Here is a 24556-nt window from a genome sequence, read left to right as displayed (position 1 = left end):
TTCCTGCCCTAATAAAATGGCGTACTGTCAGAACTGGGTCATCTTGTGATTTGTTAGATTATGAAGCACTGGGATTAGAAAAGGAGTGTGGCAATTTTGTGCTGACCAGCAGAAGGCTTTGGCAGGCCTGGGAGGTGGTTGTGGAGCCCCCCAGAAGAGCGGTGGTGTGATGGCAATGTAGACAGGTGCCAGTGAGCAAGGCCTGGGGCAGGTGGGAGGCGCTGTCCCTAGCGAGCTGAGTCAGCGCCCAGGAGCTAATTGTGCAAGAGGAATGGCACTTTTAAGGTGTTTACACTCTCTTATCACACCAGCCAGTGTAAATAACACATTTGTCAGCAATATGGCTGCAACCAAAAAGCTTTGCAAATGCAGCCTAAGGCTTGCCTGGACCTCCTCTAGTGAGGTAAATCATGCTCTTTGGGTCCCTGGAAGTCCTTTGGAAAACGACAGAAGAGCTCTCACTATTCAGCTGTGGCCATGCAGTTGCTTCACTGTGTTTCAGCTCATTTAGATCAGCATGACTCCGCTAGCTTCAGGGAGCCTGTGTGGATTTACATCTAGTTCAAAGTACCTGAATGCTCTGTGATAAGGAGTGCAGTAGCTATGCAATACACACTTTTATATAGGCTATAATATGTTATAATCAGTTTTATAGAGCAGAAAGCTTTTCTTACTGTATGACCATTCAGATTACATACTTATATTTACGTAATATAGTTTTTTTAAGATTCTGTTTCTGGCCAATAACAGCAACAGGTCATATCTTTAGCTACCAGGAGCAAACAGAAAAATAACAGTAGGAAAAGAGAGGTGAGGAGGAGATTTGTGATTTGCAGTGTTTTAACTTTTAATATGAGATATTTTAACTTCCCACTCCATTCCCCCACAGGAATCTGGAAAATAAAAGAAAAATGTATGTATGTATGTATGTATGTATGTATGTATGTATGTATGTATTTATTTATTTCCAACCAGAGAGGAGTTAGCAAGATGAATATAGACACCTAGGTTTACAGCATCATAATTATATACAGAATTATGTACAGAGTTATATACCAAAGTAATGCAATTAGATTCCTCAAATCAGTAAATTAGAGTTCAGAAACTTAAGCTTGAATATAAAGTCATAGAATTCATGTGAGGTCACTGAAGTTACAAAGAGCTTTACATTTACTTTTTGTCATTATTTTGCATGTTTTAAAAAAATAATTGAAATAGCAATTGAAGATACTAAATTGCCTGTAACAGTAAAACTATCCCACTACATAAATCTACAATACACCCATTTTCTGAATGCAGTGTGCTGTTCTCAGAAAGGATTTAGTAACATTATGCAAGATATAGTGAAGGTCCACAAATACCACATAGATTTTATATCAGGAGTTCTTAGACCAAGATCCCTGAACCTTGGGACAGACACCTGAGGGAGTAAAAAATGGCAATGAATAAAGGCAATGGGAGGGAGAAGGTATGCGGTTGCTTACTGTTTCTTGCAGTACATGAATTTGGGGACATTAAATGAAATCACTCAGGGGGAAGATCAAGGAAATAACCAGAGATGATACTTCAAGCAACATGTTAAAACAGAATTCATTGGCACTGGGTACTGTGGATACTATAAGCTTCTATGGTTTCAAAAAGAAATTAATTTGAGAAAGATGTTTAAGCATCGAGCACAGTGAGAGCTCTGAAAGGATGGAGTAAGCCAAAGCAAAACTTAAACAATTAAATATATTCAATAGAGAACATTGACATCTTTTTCAATAGAGTGCTTTTTTTTTTTTTTAACTTGAGTTCCTTGGAGCTGTGTCTATCCTGCATATCTGTTCAACACTTTTGAGTTTATACTCTGTAAAGTGACATTTATTTTTGTGGTGCTTTCTAAATGGTAAGTACTATTGATTAATCTCCCCACTTGTGCCTGACTGGTACAACCTGTCTGCTTTTCCTGAGGAAAATGCCTCAAGTAAATAGGTATCTGCAGCAGAATTAATAGCAGATCTGAAGGGGCTGTTACCACTGCTGTGCTTGTTAACCTTGCATGTCGTGCTGACATCCCAGCACACAGAGCTGACTTAAAGTAAGACGTGTTACTGTGGCTTGTTGAAACAGATGAACCATTATGCCAAATGCAAATATCTTTTCAAATTTTTCTCTAATGAAAGTATGAGGGTGGAGCTACAAACCTTATCACACAAATGTAACTTTCAACAGAAAGTATCAGTTTTATACAAATTAAGCTTCCACCCATGCCACAGAAGCATTTTGAATGCTGGGTGCAGACTGGCTGCTGAGGTGCCTGTGGTGGTTTGGGTGGAAGACACGGCAGCATCTCTTGGGACGCGCTGACACAGATAAGTAAAGCTGTAACATAACAAGCACACAAGCCCTCTCCTGTAGATCAGAAAGAGTAGGGAAATACTGTTTTAATGTCAGGAACCTCCAGCCGCTGTAACTGCCATGAGCAAGCTGAGGCATAGGGGTCCAGCTGCATCTTCTGCAGCAGAAGAGGTCTTCACCAGTGTTTTTAGAGGATGCCTGCCAAAATAATGGAGTTCAAATTAAAACCTGCTTGTGCTGGTGTTACCTTAACATACTGATGCTGTATCTAGCTTGTTAATACTCTAAAAAACAACAGAAATTCTCTCCCTAAGCAGACAAATACCCTTCTATTTCATTTTAAAGTGGCAGCTAATAACTTGTGGCTGTCAATAAAGAGATGCATCACTGGGAGATGGTGTGTTGCATCCTTGAAGGTAAATAATTTACTGAAATATTGGCTTTAGGCAGATAACTTTATAAATTGCTGTCGTTATTTCTTCAGTACAGTATATGGAAATCAACTGTGGTTCATAATGTGCGATGGCATTATTGTTTGCATTACCCACATAAATCTTCCAGCATCTGTGTATTTCATAAGGGAACAAACATTTCTGTCTATTACATGAATGTGACTATTGTAATAAACTCATGTTATGACAGACTGTAATTACTTGAAGCAGTCTCCCCAAAGCCTACAGCCAGGGCGTTGCCCTCAGACAAGAGCTCTCTAAACAGGCCAGAAAGGACTGGCAGATCAGGCTGCAGGGTAACATCTATTTTCTGTAGCTCCTGCCTTGCTGCCGTGGCCAGAGACTAGCAGCCGAACACCCCAGGGCTAAACACACAGGGTTGTGCCGCTGCCTGTGGAGAGGGCCAGGGAGGAGCCGCCGGGCCCTGGGGCCAGCCTGGAGGCCTGGGCGAGGTGCAACGCCCTTGGGTGGCTGCGGCACACGCCCAGCCCTGCCCTTGGCGGGCAGGGTCATTGCTCCCCACAGCCCGGAGAACACCGAGCAGAAGCTATGGAAGTCAAACGTTTCTAAAATCTCTCCCTGGAGCATTGCTGAAGTTGGCTGAGGGGCTCTCTGAACCACCAGCGTTGAAGCTCAGTGCACAAAAACGCTTTGTGGAGGCCAGCATAAGTCTGTGTGTGATAGCACTTCAAAATTTGAGCAAATCGAACAGGGAAGGCACTTCAGTCTCAGATAAAACCTTAGAGGGGCTACTGTGGCATGCAAATGCTGATCATAAAGGATAGCTGCATAATTAAAGCCCAGCAGTGTAGTTTTATGGTAGCTAGATTTCAATCTGATAGCAGTTTCTCCCCCCGCTTCCAGATTATAAATGGGACCAGGAATACTTCTGCTCCTACCTGCTAGGCTCCTGAAAAACATCTGCCCCTGTGACACTGTCTGCAAAAGCACCTGACAGAAAAGCAGTACAGTGCCACAGAATTAAGTGAATTTAAAAATGCTTAATCGATAGCTCTCAAAGAACATGATTTTACAGGTTTTGTCATGCAAAGAAGCAATTTGCAATCATGGCAAGCATTTCTTTTGCCTTCAAATTCTGTGAATTTCTGCCTAGTTCCTGGCCCTGCAGTTTATCCATCTGGAAACTTCTCCAGCTGTGATGGCATGGTTATTAGTGCTGGATCTGTGTGTGACTGGATCTCCCAGAAGTACACGTTTGATTCAGATCGGGTGTGGTGTGTGATCACATTTCTTTGTAATCACCCACAGCAAACTTCTGTTGCCTCTGTGTGCTGGTGCAAACCTGCGGGGTGTCAGGCAGCTGGGGTGATGGGTCAGGCATAAAGCCTGCAGGTAGTGGTTAGAGTTAAGCCACCAGAGCTGTTTTGTACAATCTGAATTGGCAAAGTGACTTTATATTAGATGGGTGTTTTGCACAAATGGCTCTGGTATTTTTGCTTGGGAAGCTTCAAATCATGATTTACATAGCTTTTACCATAGCAGGCATAAGGGCAGAGGCTGTATTTCTTAGATCCCTGCTTTCAGGACCAGAGCAGACGCATTGCCTGGTCCTGCTGTGGCAATGCCATAGGGGAGCAGGCCACCCGCCAGCCCAGCCCAGTGTGGGAAATACTCCAGCAGCAACACAGTCGCTGGATGCTGTGAGTGAAGCATCACAGAGAATGGAGAAAGAAGAAAATTTCTTCTTTGCTTATTCTTATTGTCTTTAGTCCGTTTTTATTTAGTGGAACCTCATCTTCTGAATATCATTTTGTCAACTCCTTCCCCCATACCACTCCCAGCATAACAAAGAAGAAAAATAAAACAACCTCCCCCTGAGGCTGTTGATTCTCTAACTGAAGAAAAGAGGCCCTACATCTTATATGTGTTTCATGTAAATTACATTCTGCTGGTGTTTAGCCAAGTGACACTGACACAGGAACAAGGAACGGGAATGGGTCTAGCAGGAAGATGAGGGAAGAAGAAAGGGGATGCATGATGAACAAAAGTGAGCCTGTCCCTGGTGAAAGCTGGGGACTGGATTTTGTGGAACAGTTTGAGCAGGAGCTGCTTTAGCCCCTGGACTTCATTTTTTATTTGTCGTGAAGCCACACCTGTGACACCCTCCCTCAGGTGGCTGGGGAGGCTCCTGGGGTTCAGAGCTTCGTTGGGTCTTGAAGAAACCCTGCCACTGGCATGTGCAGGCAAGCCCAAGGAAAGCACCCTATGCAGACTACATAGCTGTATGGTACATGCTGCCCTCCCATAAAGAAAAAACACTTCTAAGGTTGCAGAGGGGCCTGGAACTTTGAGGTGTGTCAGCTAAAAAGCCAGGCTTCGAGGTGCTCCGTCTGGCGTGCAGGGGCTGGGAGGAGCAGCCTGGCTCAGAGGGGTTGGGAGCGCGGGCGGGCGGGCATGCAGCCACCAGACCTGCCGCAGGTGGGGTGCTGCTTCAGCAGGGAGCAGGGCTGAGCAAATCCACCCTCTTTTTCTCCTATCTGCTTATTCCTCTTCATTATCCTAATGTACCACTTACTCCATTGGTATGTGCAATACCAGCTCCTCCTTTCCACTTTTTGCTCTAAGGTGCTTTTTAAGGTCTATCGTCAAATTGCAATTAAAAAAAAAAAAAAAAAAAAAAAAAACAATCCCATCAAAAGAAGAAACTTTGTAAAAGCGCTGAGGGGGGGTGCTATGTTTTTGAACTAATAGGATGGAACATCGTTACTCTATTTCTGTCTCAGCCAAGGGGACAGTGATATTGCTCAGATATGAGTCTTTAAGCAATACTTTATAGAAAATATATATGAGATATAAAGAACATTATTAAATATGTAACAAAATGAAGACTATCACATTTTTTTATTGTTTTTTTTTATTTTTCATTTTTTCTGAGAGACATTTGACAGGAGAGTTCAGATTTGCAAGCATATTTGCTTTCTTTTGAGGTTGTCATGGATCTGCTAAATAAGGATTACTGAGTTTTACTGTCAATGTATATGTATGAGAGACACTCTGGATATCGACATATACTTATGTGCCAATACACATATGTATACGCAAGACATTCATTATGTAGTTTCATTATGAAATTCAGATATTAATTGTACAATTCATTATGCAACTGTACAATGACATGTATTCAGTATACATGCGTATATACATATGGAAGAGAAATTTTTGATATTGCCAAAATGAACATTTCAGACAAAAAGGAACAATTTTTTTTCTAAGTCAGACCTAGCCACGATCAGTGATATTAAAGAATGCTCTGCCTGTTTAAAGCTGGCTTTTTGAGGTCAGAAGAGACATAAAAAACATAACTGAAATTCTCTTGCAGCTGAAATATAATTAAATCCACAATTGCTACTGGCGTCACATCTTCTAAACAAAGTGAAATCTGTGTTCTGTCATAGCACACCAAAGTGGAACTGTAAAGAGAACCAAATTTCTTCTGTTTCAAAGGAAAAGCTGAGTCATGTGTGTGTTCACTCAGGAAGGGCCCTAGCTGGGAATGAGCTGAGGCAAATGCAAGCCAGAGAGGTTCCCTACTGCTGAAAGGCTTCTCAGAGACAGAGGCGTGAGTGTTAGGAAGTGCAGTTGAGCTGGGTTGAATATAGATGAGCTTCTAGACATTTGCTTTGCTGGTCTGACTGATGACACCATCCACATGTCACCTCCAAGCAGAGACCGTCCCTCGGGTGAGGATGCTGCAAGAAACGTGTTCTCCAAACTTGTAGCACTTTCAGATGTTTAAGTTCCTCATGGGGAACAGAGCTGTGGAGGAGAAGAGGCACCAGATGCATTGGAGGGCAGTTAGGGTGAGGGGCTGTTACTCCTCTGTGGGTGTGAGCTCTGCCTTGCTCCAGGCTGAGCAGAGCTAAGGGAGAGGCTTGTAGGAGACATGGGGACAAAGAAAGGAGAGATCCCTGTTGTGAGGAAGGTTGTGGGATCACGAGCACCATGGACTACTGGTCCCACTCCAGCTCCACACATAGACATCTGCATTTCCCTATGAAAGACAGTGTGGGCATGGTAAGACAGCAGCATGCTTTCAGCTTTAGTGTAATCTACAACAAGCACAGAGGTTTTGTGCACTTTATTCATGGAAATATCTTTATTAGCATTCTCACCCTCTCCAGTCTCCCCAGGGGAACTGCTGCAGAAGACTTGGAGCAACACTTTAAAGTAAAATTCCTACCTCCTGGAGAGGCTAGCTATTTTGATATGTTTAAAGGAATAAAAACATTTCCCTGCACACTCCTCTAATTTAGGAAGTCCCAAAGATTTTACCTGTAGATACAACTGAGACTTTTATGTTTCCTTGGGGCTCTTGTAGTATGTTTGTATTGGATACCATACAAAAAGAAAGAAAGGTTTGGATCTGAATGAACAACCTTGGTTAAAATGGAGGGACCTGAACTGACGTTTAATTAATTAATTATTAGAGATCTGTGGTTTTAATGTTACATTTTTTATTTTATTTTATTTTTATTTTTAACTGGATTAAAATCCTGATGCTTTTCTATTGCTGTGAAACTGGATTGGCAAACTGATAAATCAAATCATTGAGAAACATCAAGTTTCATAATGGGAACAAAGACTTCATATCAAAGAAGGACAAGTTAGGAAAAAGACTGTTCACAGTACAATAAGACGTTGATTTACTGTGGTGTGATTTATTACCTGGATGTATTTAACACCTGATATTAAAGTCGCCTATTAGCAACACTGCAAACACGGACACAAAACCCTCTTTATTTTGCTTCCTGTAAGCCGTCAACTCCGTTTTGATTGCCCATGTTCGTAAAAATTCTCAGCTCTGTACTGCAGCAACACAGTCTGCAGGGCCTTCTTCCAGACAATAGCAGAGAGCTTGAACGTGCAGGGGCAGAGAAAGGATGTGGGCGTAGCAGATGTAGTTGGGAAGACAAGGTGAAGGTCCCATTACATTTTCCCATATCCTCATCTGTGTGCATCATGCATTGGCAAGCTTTAAAAACCTCAGTGAACTCATTCGAATAAATTTCTTCTCTTAATAGCACCCTGACTGATAAAAGAAGTAATGCAGTGTTTGCAAACATTCAAATGTTTCTTGTGCTATTCCATTCAGACTTGCAATCTAAACAAAAAGGAAACATCTTATGTTTCGCAGCAGGAGAACAGATTGTGGAAGTCACCAATTAGCCATGCCACTGATTATCCATACCATACATCTGAGCTTTATGTTCCGTAGCTAACATTCAGCAGTTGAGTTGCTTATCTAAACACAACATTTTCTGCAGTGTCTTTAGGGTGGAAGGCAAACTGAGAAGAATTTTATTTTCTCCCAAGAGATATGACTATTATCATTTTCCCTAATTTATATCCCATCTTCCAGTGTCTTACTGCCTTAAGGAAGGGTTTAAAGAGGTGTGCATAGCCTTTTCTTCTTCCACATCCAGCTCTCTGCTGCTTGTTGCTTAAAGTTTTCTTTTCTCCAGTGCTCTGGTTAATATGCTTGTCAGCTCTGCTGGTTTCATTGAGAGCTTGTCTCTCTGTGGTGTATTTGTTACAACTGCATATTCTGGACTGAAGTGATGAGGGCAAAACCTCATCTTAATTTTTCTAATGGGAAAGTTTGCGTATGAGCCCCAGGGACTCAAAAATCAGGTGGTGACTAGAAAGAACAAAAATGTCATTTTGCTTTGAAATCTTATGATTCTTTGAGGCCTGCCTCGTGACTCTGGTGTGCTGGGATTTGCCAGTGATGTTATCATTAGGTTTTCTTCTTTCCTGTTCTCTATACTATGCTATGCTCCTCAGGAGTACTTCTAGGAATGAGCTTCCACCTTTCCACTTTCTCTTTGTCAGATTAGCTTTCCCTTCTCTTCTGAAATAGCCCTGTCTTTGGTGATTGCAGTGGTGATTGTAAAGGTCATAGCATATGACTGCAAGGGCAAATGGGCTAGACAGAGGCATTACACAGAGTCTCAGGGCCTGTTTTCTCTACATGTAGGTAAACGTGTCCTTGAGAGCACTGTAATACATGGGGTGCACTTGGAGTTCACCCCCGTGAGTACCAGCTGGGCTGCCCCGCAGCCAGCCCTGAAGGTGCTTCTACAAGTGAGTAAAATGGATGGGAAGTGAGTCTGGCCTCGAGCTTCATCTTTTGTGAAGCTGCCACACCACAGCATAGATGCAGCCTAGAGATTAAAGGCTGGATTACCGTTTGGGATGGTATCTGGCTAACCTGATGTTTGTGGGATACTGAGATCACCTGAACCCCCTGTGCCTGGTCTGCTCAGCCTGGGAGGCACCTGGTGTCCTTGGGGTTGATGATGACAGAAGTCAAGGCCATAATGCACCTGTATTTTTGCAGTGGGCTTGCACACAATCTTCCCTCCCCTGCTAATGTCTCTGAGCTGCTGATACCTGCTTCCTGCTGGCATTCACAGCTCCAAGTCTCTCTACCTTGCCTGAAATGTGCAATCTGTTAGAGCACACTTTCTGCATTGCACCTGTCCTGAAGCATGAGAAGCAAGTGTCCCTGCTTCTGTGTGCTCCAAAACCTAGTGATTATTGCATGGAGGTAGTAGAAATTCAGGTCCTGATCCTTCTTTTGCTGTCTAAACCCTGTTGTCCTGTAGAAAGTACCCAACTCAGTAGGCTGGAGGATATTCTGCAGTGGCTCTCTGCTGTTTCAGTTTGTAAAAGTACTGCAGTGTTTCCTGGATGAGGAGCTCACCTCAGCTCGCTGTGCTAACACCAGGACATGAGAGCATGTTTTTTCTCCCTGACTAAAGGAGTATTTAAAAGTAATATCCAAACTATTAGTTGACACTGAGGAACCCAAGTGGCTGATGGCTTGTGCTTAAAGCACTAATTAAGGAGATAGAAAGCCTAAGTTTCACTCCCTGCTCTAAATCAGGCAGAAGAGAAGTCATCCAAACCTGAATCTTCTCCCTTCCAAGTGTGTTCCCTTCCCCCTGGGCTACTGGGCGGCATCTTTGCTGCCACATCCTCCTCCTCCTCTTTTGGCTGACCTGGATTAGCTTGCTCAGGATTGGAGGAAGGCATCTCCCTGCAGCCCGGACTCAGGCATCAGCTCTTCGGGAGAAGCCTGCTTTAGGAGAAGCCTAGCTTAATACACATTCCTCTCGAGGCATTTCCTAGCTCATGTTCAGCTTCTTTGCACTCTTGTTGTATGAGCATCTCCTTCCCCTCATGGGACAAATGAATAGCTTGGGGAGTGTGATAGGCGATGTGGGCCTATGTGCCAAAGGATGAGGATGAAACCTTTTACATATTTATACCTTAGTGATTTGCCTAAGCCACGCAGGATGTCTCTGAAAGTGGAGGGAACTGCCAGGAGTTCTCACGGGTCCCACGCTCATGTCTGAACCAGGACCATCTGTCTCTCTCTCCTCTCTGGAGATCCATTTCTATCTGTGATGCTTTCTGTGTGTGTGTGCTGATATATGCAGATCTGCATGCCTGGATTGTGACTGTGTTTCAATTTGTCTTTGTAAACCTCTTTGTAGGGTTTGTGTCTTCCTTTGTGCTCCACATTTACAGTGATATCAACATAACCTGATTTCAACAGGACCTGATGGACTCTTCTGGGATATGCTGAAGTTCCTGCAGGATAGAGCCTTGGATAATAAGTATATGTGGCCACTTAGTCACTCGAAGCTGGCTGATTACCAGGCCTGTCCTGTAATCTCTTGATCGTTCCACATTCATTTTTCACAAGCAGAGATACTGCTGAACTGTGAATATTGCTCCCCACAATGGGATAAAAATGAGATTTTTCATGAAACTTCAGCATTTCTGCTCCTGAAGACAATCCTTCACAAATGAAAGGGCTACATTTTAGTCCCAAGATTTCTACCACGGCAGAGAAACGTAATGTGATGGGAGATAAGGTGTAGAGGGTAGGGCGTCTCTCTGTCTCTCAGGGAGGGTAGGATTAATGTCCCAGGGCCCAAAGCAATGATTTATTAAGTGTGCCATAGCTGCTGGGTCTGTGAACGGTGCTCATCTCCCTCATATTCATCATTCACTTTTAAATATTGTTTGTGAAGGACATCTTGGGCAAAAGGAACTTGCAATTAAAGGCCCCTAACTTGGTGGTATATAGAACAGCGAGGACGGAAAACTCCCCATGGCTTCCTCCTTAGGCATTAATTGTGACCTCTGCCAGCTAAGGAGAACCCAAGAGTGGTGTTTTGGAGGACAGCTTTGTACTCCAAACACTGACAAAAATTAGAGTGGAAAGATTGGTTCAGGTAGATTTACTTTCTCAGGAAGTGACAGATGATGAGTGCAGATGCCTGCTGATATGAAAAATCCCTTTATTTTGCTCTGTGGAATAATTACTAACTGGGATTCAAAACACACATAGACTGGGTGGAGACCAGACCAAAAGGCAGAACACAGTTTGCCTCAGAAAAGCCCATAGGGTTGACAGGGAGAAAAATTAAAGCAGATTTTGCAACTGGTAGTGAGATGCACTTACAAGCTTTCTCACAAGTTTGAAATGGGAATGATGAGTGTCATTTTTAATGTCAGTCACCAAAATGTCATGCTGGCTACTAAACTCTCTTTCAAAACTAACCAGCATTTTGGCAGGAAAAAAAATGATGAAAAGGGTTTATTTTCTCTTTACTGCTACACTCCGTACAGAAATATCAGTTGTTCTTTTTCAGTAGCAGTATTCAATTTGTCAGTTTGTGATATTTTGGGATTGTTAGTCCACTGTCTATACTGGCAGATGATGTAAGTGGAAAGAGGGGTGTTGGCGTTTGGCTTTGGATGTGACACAGGTACTGACAAATATAAATTGTGCTCAAGTATATGGAGACAGCAAAAAATTGCCAACGCCTTACTTACTCACAAATGGAGTAGGCAGGCAAAAGTGAGAATCTCCTGGAATTAATTGTGAAATTTATTGTGGAATTTATATATTTTGCCCAGCAAAATATATAGGATTTGGGCTATGTGTAATAAATGGAACTTTTTGATATGCACCTTAATACCAAATAGTGGCTGTTCTGAGTTGCGTGCAATTAATAACTTCTTTTAGTTGCATGACAAGCAAAAAGCATCCTGGTTATGCTGTTGCTCCCTTGTGGAGCTCTTCAGAAGAGGAAGCTAAAATGCATTTATTCTCCATGTAGAAGAGGTTGAGCTGTGCCAAGGGCTGGGCTGCTTCGGCCCTGGGGATGGCAGTGGCAAGGGAAGGGAGGAGCAGGGACAGGCAGCCCCAGGGAGGACTGGAGAGCAGGGCGGCTGCTCCCCGAGGAGCAGCAGGAGGAGGCCGGGAAGGGCGAGGGCAGTGACTCCCGCGGCTGGGTGGCTCCCACCAGCCTGAGCCAGCAACCTCAATGCTGTGCTCCACCCTGGCCCTTCCCACAGTGGCAGCAGAAGGCGGCATTTAGGCTGGCTTTCCAGGCAGGCGGGAGGGCTGCTACGCCATGGCTAGCCCTGAAAGCTGCCAGTAGCACCGAGCAGAGCAGACAGTGGGCTTTGGTGAACATTTTATTTGGAAAGAAGTCAAGAGTGGCATTCGTGTCTCTGGTTGGGGGTGAGACACCTTCCCTTCCTTTAGAAACTTAAGGAGAAGGTAAACGTTAAAATCAGATCACAGAGATAACTTGCATAATGTTTTAGCGGAGTCATCTGGACAGCGTCGGAGCCACTTCTGCTGATGTTCAGTAACTCTTGAAACTCTCTGGAGGAACTGAGAGTCCAGGATAACCTAAAGTAGATACAGTAATGCCTATTATGAATCCTGGGCAGAGGAGTAAACAGCTGATGTAGATCTAGATTAAAGGAAAATGAAAGGAGAAAAAAATAATTAATATCAGTCAACATTACTGTATGTGAAATCTATACTGTAAAACTTATTTGTCACCTTTTTTTTTGATAAGATGGCAATTTAGTTTGATAAGGACAATGGAAATTACAAAAAACATTTGACCCAACATCACAAGACTGCAGTTGAGAAAGCCGATCAATATAAAATTAACATGGCACGTGTTACATTGATTGAAAGCTCGCCAACTGGCAGGTCTTGGAATACACATGGAGAGTCACCACAGAATCATTTAGTTGAAAGGCAGCTAAATGCAGATCGTGTAATACAGCCCCTTGCTCAAAGCCATGGCAACTTCAGAGATGGATAAAGTTGCTCAGGGTCATGTCAGGTTGATTTTGGGACACCACCACAGGTGAGGGTTGCACAATCTCTTGTTTGGGGTGCAAGTTCCTCTTCCTTAAAAAGATTTGTTTTAGCAAGGTTCTTTGAGAAATGTTTTTTCAGGTCTTTTTCCAAATATACTGGAGGAAGCACATAACCAGGGTGAGTGAAGTTTGCAGAGGACATTAATGCTGAAAAAACTAGCAATGTCAAAGGGGAACATCACTATTGTAATTCAAGTGACCTTGGCATGCTTGTTTTAACATGGGCTAATATAAAGCCATTGGAGTGAGAACAAAAATCTTAGGTCATACAGATGGAATTGACAAATCTGTGCTGGGGAAGAGTGATGTTCAGAGGGACGTGGTAAGCAGGATGAATAATTGTCTGAGCATGAGTTGCTAATGTGGGTCACTGAAAAATAAACTTTTGTGACCCTTGAAGTTAAAAATATGGGGAAATTAGTTAGAGAAGCTTACAGAGGCTGTCAGGTTCAGTTCTCTACCTGTGATGGATAGCACAGCTTGCCTCCCTACACCTAGACTTCCCCCGAACATGGATGCCGCATCCATACTGCTTGTTTAAGCAGTCTTGTCCCACGCTATCCCTCAAACTATGCTCGAGTATAGTCTGGCAGAAGGCCAGTTCGTATATTCCCCAAATGTGCTATGGAACTAAACATTATGTATCCTGAGCAAATGTGTGTCTATACTTGCGCTTATGTTTAGTTTTCTCATGCAGACAGTGCTGTAAGTCATGTGTTCAGCACTGGTTTAGCAATTACTGGCATTCAGTATCCAGTCTGAGTATTCACAGGACAAGAATAACGTTATCATGATAGCAAGGGTGCAAAGGAAGACCTGAATGTGCAAAATGTGCCTCATAATGTTCATACTTTACTGGGAGGAAGGTAAAAGAGGGACCTGGTTGTACCCTGTAAACAGTGCTATCAAGAGTATTCTTCTGTAATGAATTCATCAGTGTTGCAGAAAGGTAGGAAGACCCAAAGACTAGACGTTGAATCAAAACAAGCTTTGGCAAGAAGGAAGCTCCCGGTTTCATGGTTCTGGTCCTAAGAGTGGGTGTTTTCCTAGGAGACTTTCTGTAGTTTAAGGGATTCATGCCAGTCCAATGTCCTGTGCTATGTAGGAGGGCAGGTTAGTAGGAGGGCAAGTTAGATGATCACAACAGATTCATAATCTTTGAATCTTAGAATTAATTCATGAGATTTTGAGATGTAAATGAGAGTTTGGCACTTGGATTTTTTTTAAATTTTATTTTTATTTTTTTTTTCCTGAACAGAAGGACTGATAGAGCTTCAGAGCTTCACCTGTCATCACCACCTTATACGACTGGGATTATTCCCAGCAACAGTATAGAAAGATGTAGTTAACACTTCTGCCTTTCGTGTATTTTTATTGATAAATTTACCATTCTCATCACATTATATGTTATAGAGGAATTGTAAAATCTATTTGTTATAGATTTTTCTTTTTCATAACATGTTTTAAAAACCTGTTGTCTTTTTTTTCCCTGTCACTGTGCTTCCATTTCTCTGTCAGTCCCTATCTTCTGGTTAGTAATAATTATTATCCCTTTCCTTTCTCCTTCAGAGGAGTTCATTTAATAGCTTTCCTCACATTCCCTTCCTAAGAGAAGGGATGGTTGCCCTTGGCATTTTGAAACTGTGGCTCTTTGAATGTCTACTAGAGTTTCTCAGGAATTCACAGTTATCATTCACATTTTAATTTTTTTTTATCTTATTTGATATACCTCATTACTATTTTCTACTTAGTAACGTTTGTCCTTTAAAATTACCATCTGAATATATCATGGGCTTGAACTTCATTGTCTTGCAGTGCAATGCATGGCATACAATCCCTTGTGCAAAAAATATAGTTCTATTATCAAACTCTCTTCAGTCAAGTCCTTGTGGAATTGCACCTTATATTGGATGCATTTCATTTTCAAATTAGGAAATGATTATGTATACTTTTGCATTTTTTTGTGGCAACAAAAGATATTCACCATGCTTCATTCAGATTGTAGTTCTGCATGATGCAGTTTTCTGCTCTGGCATGACAAATAGCTGATTGTGGATCTGGACACCTAGCTAATTGTTTTGATTTGATAGTCTGCAAAACTGACCACCTGCTCACTCATCTTGAACTTCATATGTGACAATGTTAATTCATAAGCTTTCAAGATACTTTTCTTTACTGATGGCAACTCAGATATTAGTTGTAGGTGATACACCTCTAACAGATCTGCAAAGAGAACATTTGGGTTGCAAAGAGCCTGTGGTGGCTGTGTTGAACACATAAACCAAATGAGCAGGTCTTTGCCAAGCTTTTGAGCTGTGAGTGATTTCTGAACTGCACACATGTAATGATGGATCTTATATGACACACAACACCATCTCCCCTGTTCCCTGTGCCCATGCAGATCCAAGCCACTCACTCTAACATCCTCATTGTTCTGGGCTCTGTGAGACTGTCACGTTGCTCATAGTTGTGTAACTCCAGTCCCTCTCATCTCTTATCCAGCTCTTGATGCTGATGATTAGGCAATTATGTTTTTCTTCATTTTGCGTCTTTTGGCTTCACAACTAATTTTGTTTCCAACATCTTGATTTTGATGGGTATTCTATGAGTTTCCCTTTTCACTCATTCCAGTTTTATTAGTTTACCACCTTCCTAGCTCATCCAGTCTTGTCTCCTAAAAATATGAGTTTCTCTGCAAGTGTGGAGGCCAGCTGAATGCACAGCCCTTTCTACCTCTGTTTCACAATTTCAAGTCCATGTATTATTTGTCTCTGCAACAATTAGGGTACTATTTGCCATCTTATTCTCCTTTGAGTGTGAGACAAAGGATTTCTGAAAATGTAGCCTCCACTGATTTATCTGTCTTTTGTACAACCTCCTGAATTAACAGCAGGTCAGTCCCTTTAGGATGGGATAATGAGAATTGCTGGTAATTACTGCTTGAAAGTATAAACAATCATGTCCATGTGCTGAAGGGACTTAACTAATGCCAGTCAATTAAAAGCAATGAGAGGAAGATCATAGTTCCTTGGCTGGTGCAAACACTGGTAGCCAGTAAACACAACTCTGCCTGGAAGAAATGAGCTGACTAACTCTGCTTTTCTAATGTTACATGACCTCTTTTGAACCCTTTCAGATCTTCAAAGGAGTCTTAGTCCATGCTTTGAGAAATATTACTGCAGAATGATGAACTTCATTGGAGACTTGTCATTAGTAGGAGGAAACAAATCAAAGATGTGTCTCAGTCCTTGTTAAGGGAATGATATTTCTGAAGTCTGTGTGGATCGTAAATCATCAAAAGTCTCCTTGCAACAGACCCACTTGCTTCTTCACACAAAGAAATGACAGTGATGTCCCATATATGCTGATAGAGCTGTCTCCTTTCCTGGAACAGTACTAAAAATCATCTGCACTGCACTAATGAAGTCCAAATCTGCTTCCTATTAAAGTCGATGGCAGCTCTTCCATTAGGTTGAGCTATGAGGCAGCTTATCATTTTTGAAGCATTAGGATCCAACAGAAGGAGGTGCGCTTTATAGGCTAAACTTTCTGCACGTAAAGCACATGAAACGGTGCAGAAGGCTTTCCTTAGTCCTGCAGGAGGAAATGACACTTGGGGCAAACCCTAAGTTGTTCTACCCTCTTGGTGGCACTAATAGTTTCTGAGGATGCTGTACTTAAAAGAGGGATCCTCAAGTGAAGCTGCACATGATCATTTTCAGCAAAGCTTTTCAGATGAGTCCTGCATCACTGTAATCAATGGGACATTCACTGGACAGGACAGAGCTTTAGTGGTTTGCTGGTTGCAATTCATGGTTGACATTTTCTGGGGTCACCTGAAGTCAGTGCAATAACTAAGATGAAAGAGTAGCAAACTTCAACTCCCTAAATAGCAAACAAGAAAAGTTTTTCTTCAGAACTTTTTCATATTGAAAATTTAGAAAACTTGTGCCCTTAGTGCAAGCGAAGTTTTTTGTTCAACATATTCATTCTTGAACTGTTGCCAGGTGTGGCTTCCAAACAGTTCTAATTCCACCAATATATCGTCTTAAATGACAATAAAACATGACTCTTCAAAGATTTAGAAATGTGTTTCAACAATGACCCTTCTGCTGGCATAGCTCTGTTGGTTTGTTATGGTTCTTGTTAGTACTGTACATAGATACAAGGCAAATACCCTCCCTACATAAAAATACTGCCTCCTATCAGAAAAGCCATTTAATAAAAACCATATCAAAACTCTCCACTGCGTTCTGTCAATCCTTAGTGATTTATAAAATGTCCATCATCTTCTATGTGCAAGCTTACAAGCCACAGCCTGTATGTCTGTGCTTAGCAACAAGTTATTCCACTGAACTGGTGAGACTATTTACAGTTAGGAATTGCAAATCACCTGTGGACAGAGTCCTAAATGATATGTTCTCATTAATTTAGCTATGTAAGTCTAGAACTTCTATGCTACTCAAACAGAGGATAAACTGTAATCTTTGGCCTAGATAATAAGTCCAAAGAGGGACTATTAGAAATTAATTGTTTGCTTTTACGAAACCAACAAGTGAATATTTTATAGAAAAGTTGTTTGGCAAACAGTTTTGTATTAACATTAGCGAAGTGCAGAGAAATAAATGTAACTAAATTTTCAGTAGTTTATTTTTATTCAATTGATTATGAATCTTTGCTACCGGAAAGTTTCAATTTGATCTAATTAATTAATCTTAGAGATTATGGATGCAGGTCAGGGAGCATTTCAGCACATATTATTCTGTAAGGTGATACCGACCACCCTGTGCTTTCTGGATCACAGATTCATAATTTGAGGTCATCAATGAAAACAGTGTGAGATAAGATCAGATGGAGCCCTTCCTATACCTGGAATACCAAAAATCAGAACTATTTAAAAATGAAGAGAATTGTCTTGCAGCACAGTAGGCACGTCCCAAATTTCCATGGAGCAACAAAGGATTAATATTCTTTCCCTCCAGGCAGAATGCAATTTGCCTCCCTCCCCACTATACCTGCCAATGCAACCTAGATGGGAAAGAAGGGAGGGTATTTGGATGGGTGAAATAAAGAAGAGAGAAATCAGGGCCAGACCTGTGTTGTTGCTGTGGAGGGATAATGGTTTGAGGGCAGAAATAACGTAAGAGATGGCCCCAGGTTATGATCAGAGTTGTTGAAAAGAGACATGAAGTGTGTACTTAAACTCTTTATTTTTCTGGCAACAGCTGGAGGAGATTTAACATCATCTTCATTTATTTTTGAGGTTGTTGATTTTGACCATATCTGTGTAATTTAACAGGTGTGCCCATCACTCTTGGGAATTGTTTTAGGTCTCCTTTTTGTGTACAGTCAATTTGTTCCAAAATATTTTTATTATTTTTTTTAATCTTGTTACTTGCTATTTCCCCAGGGGTGTTGGATTGTGTGTGTTGTGTGTCTTGGTTTGGATTCTCACTGTACTTTTTATGAATTCAAACTGAAATAAAATATTTATTTTATTCCTTGTACAGCTTAGCTGTAAAAAATGATGGCATGTTTGAGATGTCTCAAGGAATCTCTTGGACATTTTGGATGTCATTCTAGTTTCCTGACTATAACTCAGATGAAATGTACATCACTGAAGGGACACGTCTCACAAGCGTCATCTGTGGCAATCTCCAGAGAAGAGCTCTTCCCTCGTTATCTAGTTTTTCCTGTCTTCAGAAGGTTTCACAATGAGCATTAAATATGAACAAAAGTGATGTAATCAGGTGAATTGAGCTGCACCAGGTCTAGGATTACAAGAATGTGATTGCCTGGCTACATGGCAGTGTGCACATCTGGCCAGCTCCATCACTCCTGTTTCAGCAAGGCTGGTTCTGGAGATGGGCACAGGTCAGCTCTCTGTGACCATGGAGTAAAGAGGGGAGAAGCTGTCAGGGCTGTGCTTGGGGTGAGGAGGAGTGTATGGGTGCAGATGAGTGTATAGCAAAACAACCAAGCACCTGAACTGAAGTTCTAAGCCTCATACCCCAAAAGCCATCTGAAGGTTTCTTTATTCTGGACTTTTTCTGGGTTCCATGAGGTTTTCCCTTGGAAGCTTTGTTATCCCCAGCACTTTATCTGTACCCAGGGCTGCAGGAGGAGAAAGAACCACAGACCCTCCCTTGACAGTTGGTTTGGAGCTGGCTGGACGGGAGCTGAGATTTTGGGCACCATTTCAGTACAGCCATTTTTCTCCCACACTTCTGATAGTGTGGTAGTAAGTTTTGATACATCTCAAAATTGTTTTCCACCAGCATCATGTCCCATCCATACTTTTCCCAAAACATTTGATTCTGTGGCCATTAATTTTGGCTAGATAAGGCAAAACATGAGTAGGAACACTTAAAATGGATTTTTTTTCCATATGAAAATGTTTAAAACAGGTTTACACTATGTTTTCAGACATCGTCAACAGGTTATACTCTGTTATGTTCTTCTGAGGTTGGCTTCAAATTTTAGTCTGCCTGGAGTTCCTCATTGTTTTCACCACTCTCTGGTGACAGCAACACCTTAGCATCAGAGAGAGAGGAAGTGTGTAAAACATCAGAGCGACCGCCTGCAAACCCCAAGATAGGTGGTGGAACAAGTTTTCTCTATGGCCACTGTATATGAAGTCCCTTTGATTTAACCACTCTCGTTGGTGCTTAGAGTATGTCTTGTGGAGATGTGCATTCACACCTGCCCCTTTTGACAGACTCTCCAACTTAATTTTTTATCTTATAGAGATGTCCACTGAGCACATGGTGTATCCAGCAAAACAACATGAACAAAATTGAAAGAACCGTTCAATAACAAAATGCATTACAAAGTAAATCAGATGAGAAACCATATTAGCCAATTTTCTTGGAGTCGATCTGACCTACTTTTAGGGGTGCTTCAACTCGGGCACTGCTTTTCTACATATTGAACTTCTTTATCATGTTTGCACTCTGCGTGCATTCATAGCCATGCCCTGGGGTGTTTGCAGAGCTGATGTTTTAGACATGTAAATGTGACTAATCACACACCCACCCATGGCTGGCAACCCAGCTCTGCAGCCTACACAGAGGGATGATCTAATCCCTGGAGGTATCTCTGGCCTGGAGGAAAGGAGGGAGGGAAGGGTGGTTCTCCCGTGGGCGAGCCACGCTCTGCAACCCTCAGCATAGGCCTTGCTCATCTACTGAAGCAACTGAAGATGGCATAGAGCGAATTGTGGGCCTTTCAGTAGCTGTGTCTGGTTTGGAAATGTCTCCTCTACCATTCCTGCCTGTATTGGTAACACACAGTGAATATGACTCCTCCTTCTGATGCTGCTCTTTCTGGATTTCTGTGAGATCTGTTCCTTTTACATTCATTCAGCTTTATGGAGGGACCAGCTTAGAAGCTGAAATTTTATCTTTCCCAAAGATGGATTTCTTTGGAATGCTCTGCTAATTTGTTCACTGCTGATCTGGAATGACCACCTGAAGGGGGAACAGGTAATTCATTCTAGGGGGAACTTACCCCATGGCTGGAATTGCTTTCAGCATCACCAGCTGCTGCCAGCTGTGGCATGGTGGTGTCTGTGGCTAGAAAACTTTGCCAAGAGGTGACCAAGGACATTGCATTTGCAAATCAAGAATAGCTTCATGGAAGTCAGAAAAGTTAGGTACATATATATATATATAAATAAAAATAAAAATAAATATATGAATTATATATAGTAGACACTTAAGTAAATGGAATCAAAATCAGACCTCTGTTTGTTGAGCCATGTCATTTTGTGCGTCCCCCCTCCCAGATTATCATCAGAATTAGTAAAGAAGAAACATAATTTCTGGTCCAGTTTCTTCCTTTCAGATGTGACTAATATAAATGTAGAAATATGGGAGAATCTGGAAGAGGGCACTCAAGAAAAAAACAGCCTCTGAAAAAAGTCTGTCCTTGTCTCTGTCAGCAACTTGTTGTCTTGTATTTGTAAGGCGAGAGTCTACAGCCTTCCCGTCTTTTAAAAAAGCCTTTATCTAATGCCATTCCGAATTCCACATTGTTAAAGACAGGTTCAGGTCTTAAAAATCCTGCCAAGTTTTTGCCCTCAATGATCGTCATAGCTGAAGTTGGACTGCAGTAGATAAATGAGCACCACCGCCTGTTTATTTATGTGTTCACAGTCTGATGTTGTGGTATGATGTGGGATACCCCTTAGGAAATCTCACTGCTCCAGGTGATAGGTGAAGTGAGCTTTACTTCCCTGGCCATTTCCCTCACTCTCTCAGTTCCCCCTTCATATGCTTCCTTTCCAGATAATTCCCCGCCAGGGCTTGTGCTTGCCTGGGGCTGCCAGGAGGCACCAGCACTGGGCAGGGAGCTGGCCCCGGGGATTTGGGAGGGGAAGGCTTGGGTGCAGCTGCCACGGGTGCTGCCCTGGGTGCAGCACTGATCCTGCCTGGGCTGGGCTGCACCCAGCTGCTGGCGGCAGCGCTGGGCCCTGGGGCGCGCAGTGCCTCTGGCTGCACTAATGAGACACTGAGACACCGCCGCCTCCTCAGCAGGCAGCGCCTGCCTCATGATGCACCCGAGAAAAGGGCTCCCTGGTTACTTGCCTCTCCTGTGTCCTTTCTGGATGCTGCAGCACTATGCCGGACCTTGTGTGTAGGTAACTTGCTGCGCTTGTCCCTTAAAATTATAAAGACACACAACTGTCTATAAAATGGCTTAATACTTAGCATATAATTAGCATCGCATGGGCTCCTCATCTGGTTGTTGATGAGCTACAGCAAACAAGCACAACCTTCTGAATAATAGCACCAGGCACGGGTTCTGTAAGAAAAAGCAAGCATTTGTCTGTTGGAGGCGAAGCAGACAGAAGCAAACCCTTGTTGTTGGCATCGCCGTTAACACAGAGCCCTCAGACATCTGGGTTCCCCGGGGGATGCCCTTGCAGACGTGCTGTTTTACACTGGTCCAGGGTTGGGGGCCATTGGGCAGGCCTACGGAGTGACTGCCTGGCAGAGCCCTGACTGAGCTGCCACAGATCGGGAAATCCAGAATGTTTCCAGTGTGTGGAAGAAGACCTCCTTGGAGATCTTCAAAAGCCTCCTGGACCTGGTCCTGGGCACCCTGCTGTGGGTGTCCCTGCTTCAACAGGGGTTGGAGCAGATGGCCTCCAGAGGTCCCTGCCAGCCTCACCATCCTGTGATTCTGTGATTATGTCTGCACAAAGTACCCAGCAGATGCACAGCCACCCTGAAAGTCCTGGGGATTTCAGACAGCATTGTTCTGCTCATGTGAATTAGCAGTATGGTCTGAGTGAAGCATCCAGAATTCTGGATGTGCCATGCTCACATTATTCAATGGAGTCATGCAGGCACAGTGAGCCAGACATGTTCCCAAGCTCTCAGATTTTCTGAACATCCACAGATCTTTTGTGCAGAGGATATGCAGTCAGTCTGGATGCTTCCTGAAATGTGGGGTTGATAACACATGGTCTGTGGAACTCATTCACACATACTTCCATCTGGGAAATCCCAGAGAAAGAGTTATGGCAACCTGGCTGTTAAATTAATTTAATTTTCTATACTTAAGGGCATCTCAGCTTGCCAGCAGTCATGGTTTTATCCTCTGAGAAGAAATTCTGAAGTTATACTTGGATAACCCTTATTATTTGGCTATTTAAAGTTTGCATCCTCTTGTGATCTGTCTTCAGAGCAACTCTTACGAGTCTGCTCTCGGGGCTCAGGAGAAACACCAAGCACCCACAGGTAAATGCTTTCAGCCTGGTTCTGTTTCTCGTTCACTTCATTTCTACCACTAAAGTTTCTCTTTTTTTGAATTTACTGACTTATCATTTACTGGCCAGGCTGTCTGCTACTCTGGTAGAGGCCAGACTGAGGTGGGATGCAGCCAGCCCTCTTGGTCCTGCCCTGAACGGTTGAGGAAGGATGTGAGGGGAGTCACTTGTGAGGCCAAGCTCGAGAGGTGACTTCAGGTGGTGTGGTGCCATGAGGAGGAACCAGGCAGGGAAGTTCACCACCTCTAGTGACACATGTGGGCCTGAGGAAACTGGACTGTTTCCAGTGTTAAGTACAACACGGGTGAGTTCAAGGGTGTGTGACACATCACGCAATGCAGAGCGTGAGCCACGTCATGTATAAGTGGGATGAAATGTCCCTGTGGGTGCCCTTATGAAGCAGCTCCTGGGGAAGCTTGGTGTGGATGGGGTAGCACTGCACCTTCATCTCCTCCATGTGCCCCAGGCTGGCCATGCTCAGGTTAGGGGCGTTTGTGGCCCCACAACGCTGCATCATAGGCAGGACGGGGAGGAGGTGGCAGGAGGGGAGGTAGCACCTTCTCCCACCTGCCAAGTGGGGATGGGAGCTCAGCCTCCATTTGCTCTCTCTGTTTAGATTTCAGGCCTGACAAGCATGCACTGTCCCCTATTGTTTGTACAATCTTTGGCCCGTAAAGTCCTGATGTTTGCCAGGGCACCTAGGCCCTCTGCAGTACTATCAGCTAATGAGCAATAACAGACTCTGAGATATTAACTCTTCCTGTGCTTGCCACAGCACCCCTGGCTCCATGGCCAGGCAGGCTCATGGAAGAAGAAGGCTGGCACTTCTGCTAGGGTGTGAAGGAAGGGATGCGAGTGCCCACTGCTCTCTCACTGCTCATGGGAATGATGGCAGAAGTGTGTCTCCCAGATGCATCTGAATGACTCCCAGAGGCATCTGAATGAGTTTTGATCAGTGACAGCTCTGCTACTGCAGCACAGTATGGAGATGTTTGAAAGGGGGGCACCTGCCAATTATTTGCTAAGGGTCCCTGTAAGAGAACAGTTTCTAAAACAGTAGAGGGTTTAGACCTGGACGTGTCAGAGGGAGTGACTACTGAGTGGAAAGTGGAAGTGAGGAGGTTTAGGAGTCCATTCACCTCGACACAACCTGGGTAGCATTCTTGTCTGAGCAGCAGCTCTGTAGAGACTGGTGACACAAGGGTGATAAAAGTTCAATTACATTCACTGGAAGGGAGCTTGAACTTTTGACAATAGCAACTCCTAGCCCTTGCCTGCAATGGCCTTCAAGGGCAGGTAATTACACTTCCTTCAGTTTACTTGCTGTTAATTCACAGAATTAATGAGATATCTCTCTACTGAGTGTATAGGTACTCTGCCCTTTAAGATTAGCTCAGGGCAGGACTGATTGCCTCTCCTTACAACAGTTCAAGTTCCCCTGTATTATCAGAGGGTCTTTGTTTCTCTTTCAGCTGAGATAGAGCATATAAATCCAGCAAATTACAATAAACGAGACACTCCCTGTTGCTATTTTCAGTTGGTTTTCAGATTAGATCGAGTTGCTCCTTTGAAAAAAGTACATTTTACATGTTTGTTGCATTCTCCGTGTTACATTTCTAACATGAGAAGATCAATACCAGGGTAGTCAATTCCTTTCAAATCATTTCAGTGTTATGCTTATTATGGCTAATTCACTATATACTCTTCCTGAGAGAGTTTGAAAATGTGGATTCTTGAAATGCTGATGATAGAAGCTTCCTGA

Source organism: Aythya ferina, assembly GCF_964211825.1.
Source record: "Aythya ferina genome assembly, chromosome: 4".
Lineage (NCBI taxonomy): Eukaryota > Metazoa > Chordata > Aves > Anseriformes > Anatidae > Aythya > Aythya ferina.
The sequence above is the reverse complement of the archived record's forward strand: the minus strand, read 5'-3'. Positions refer to the sequence as shown.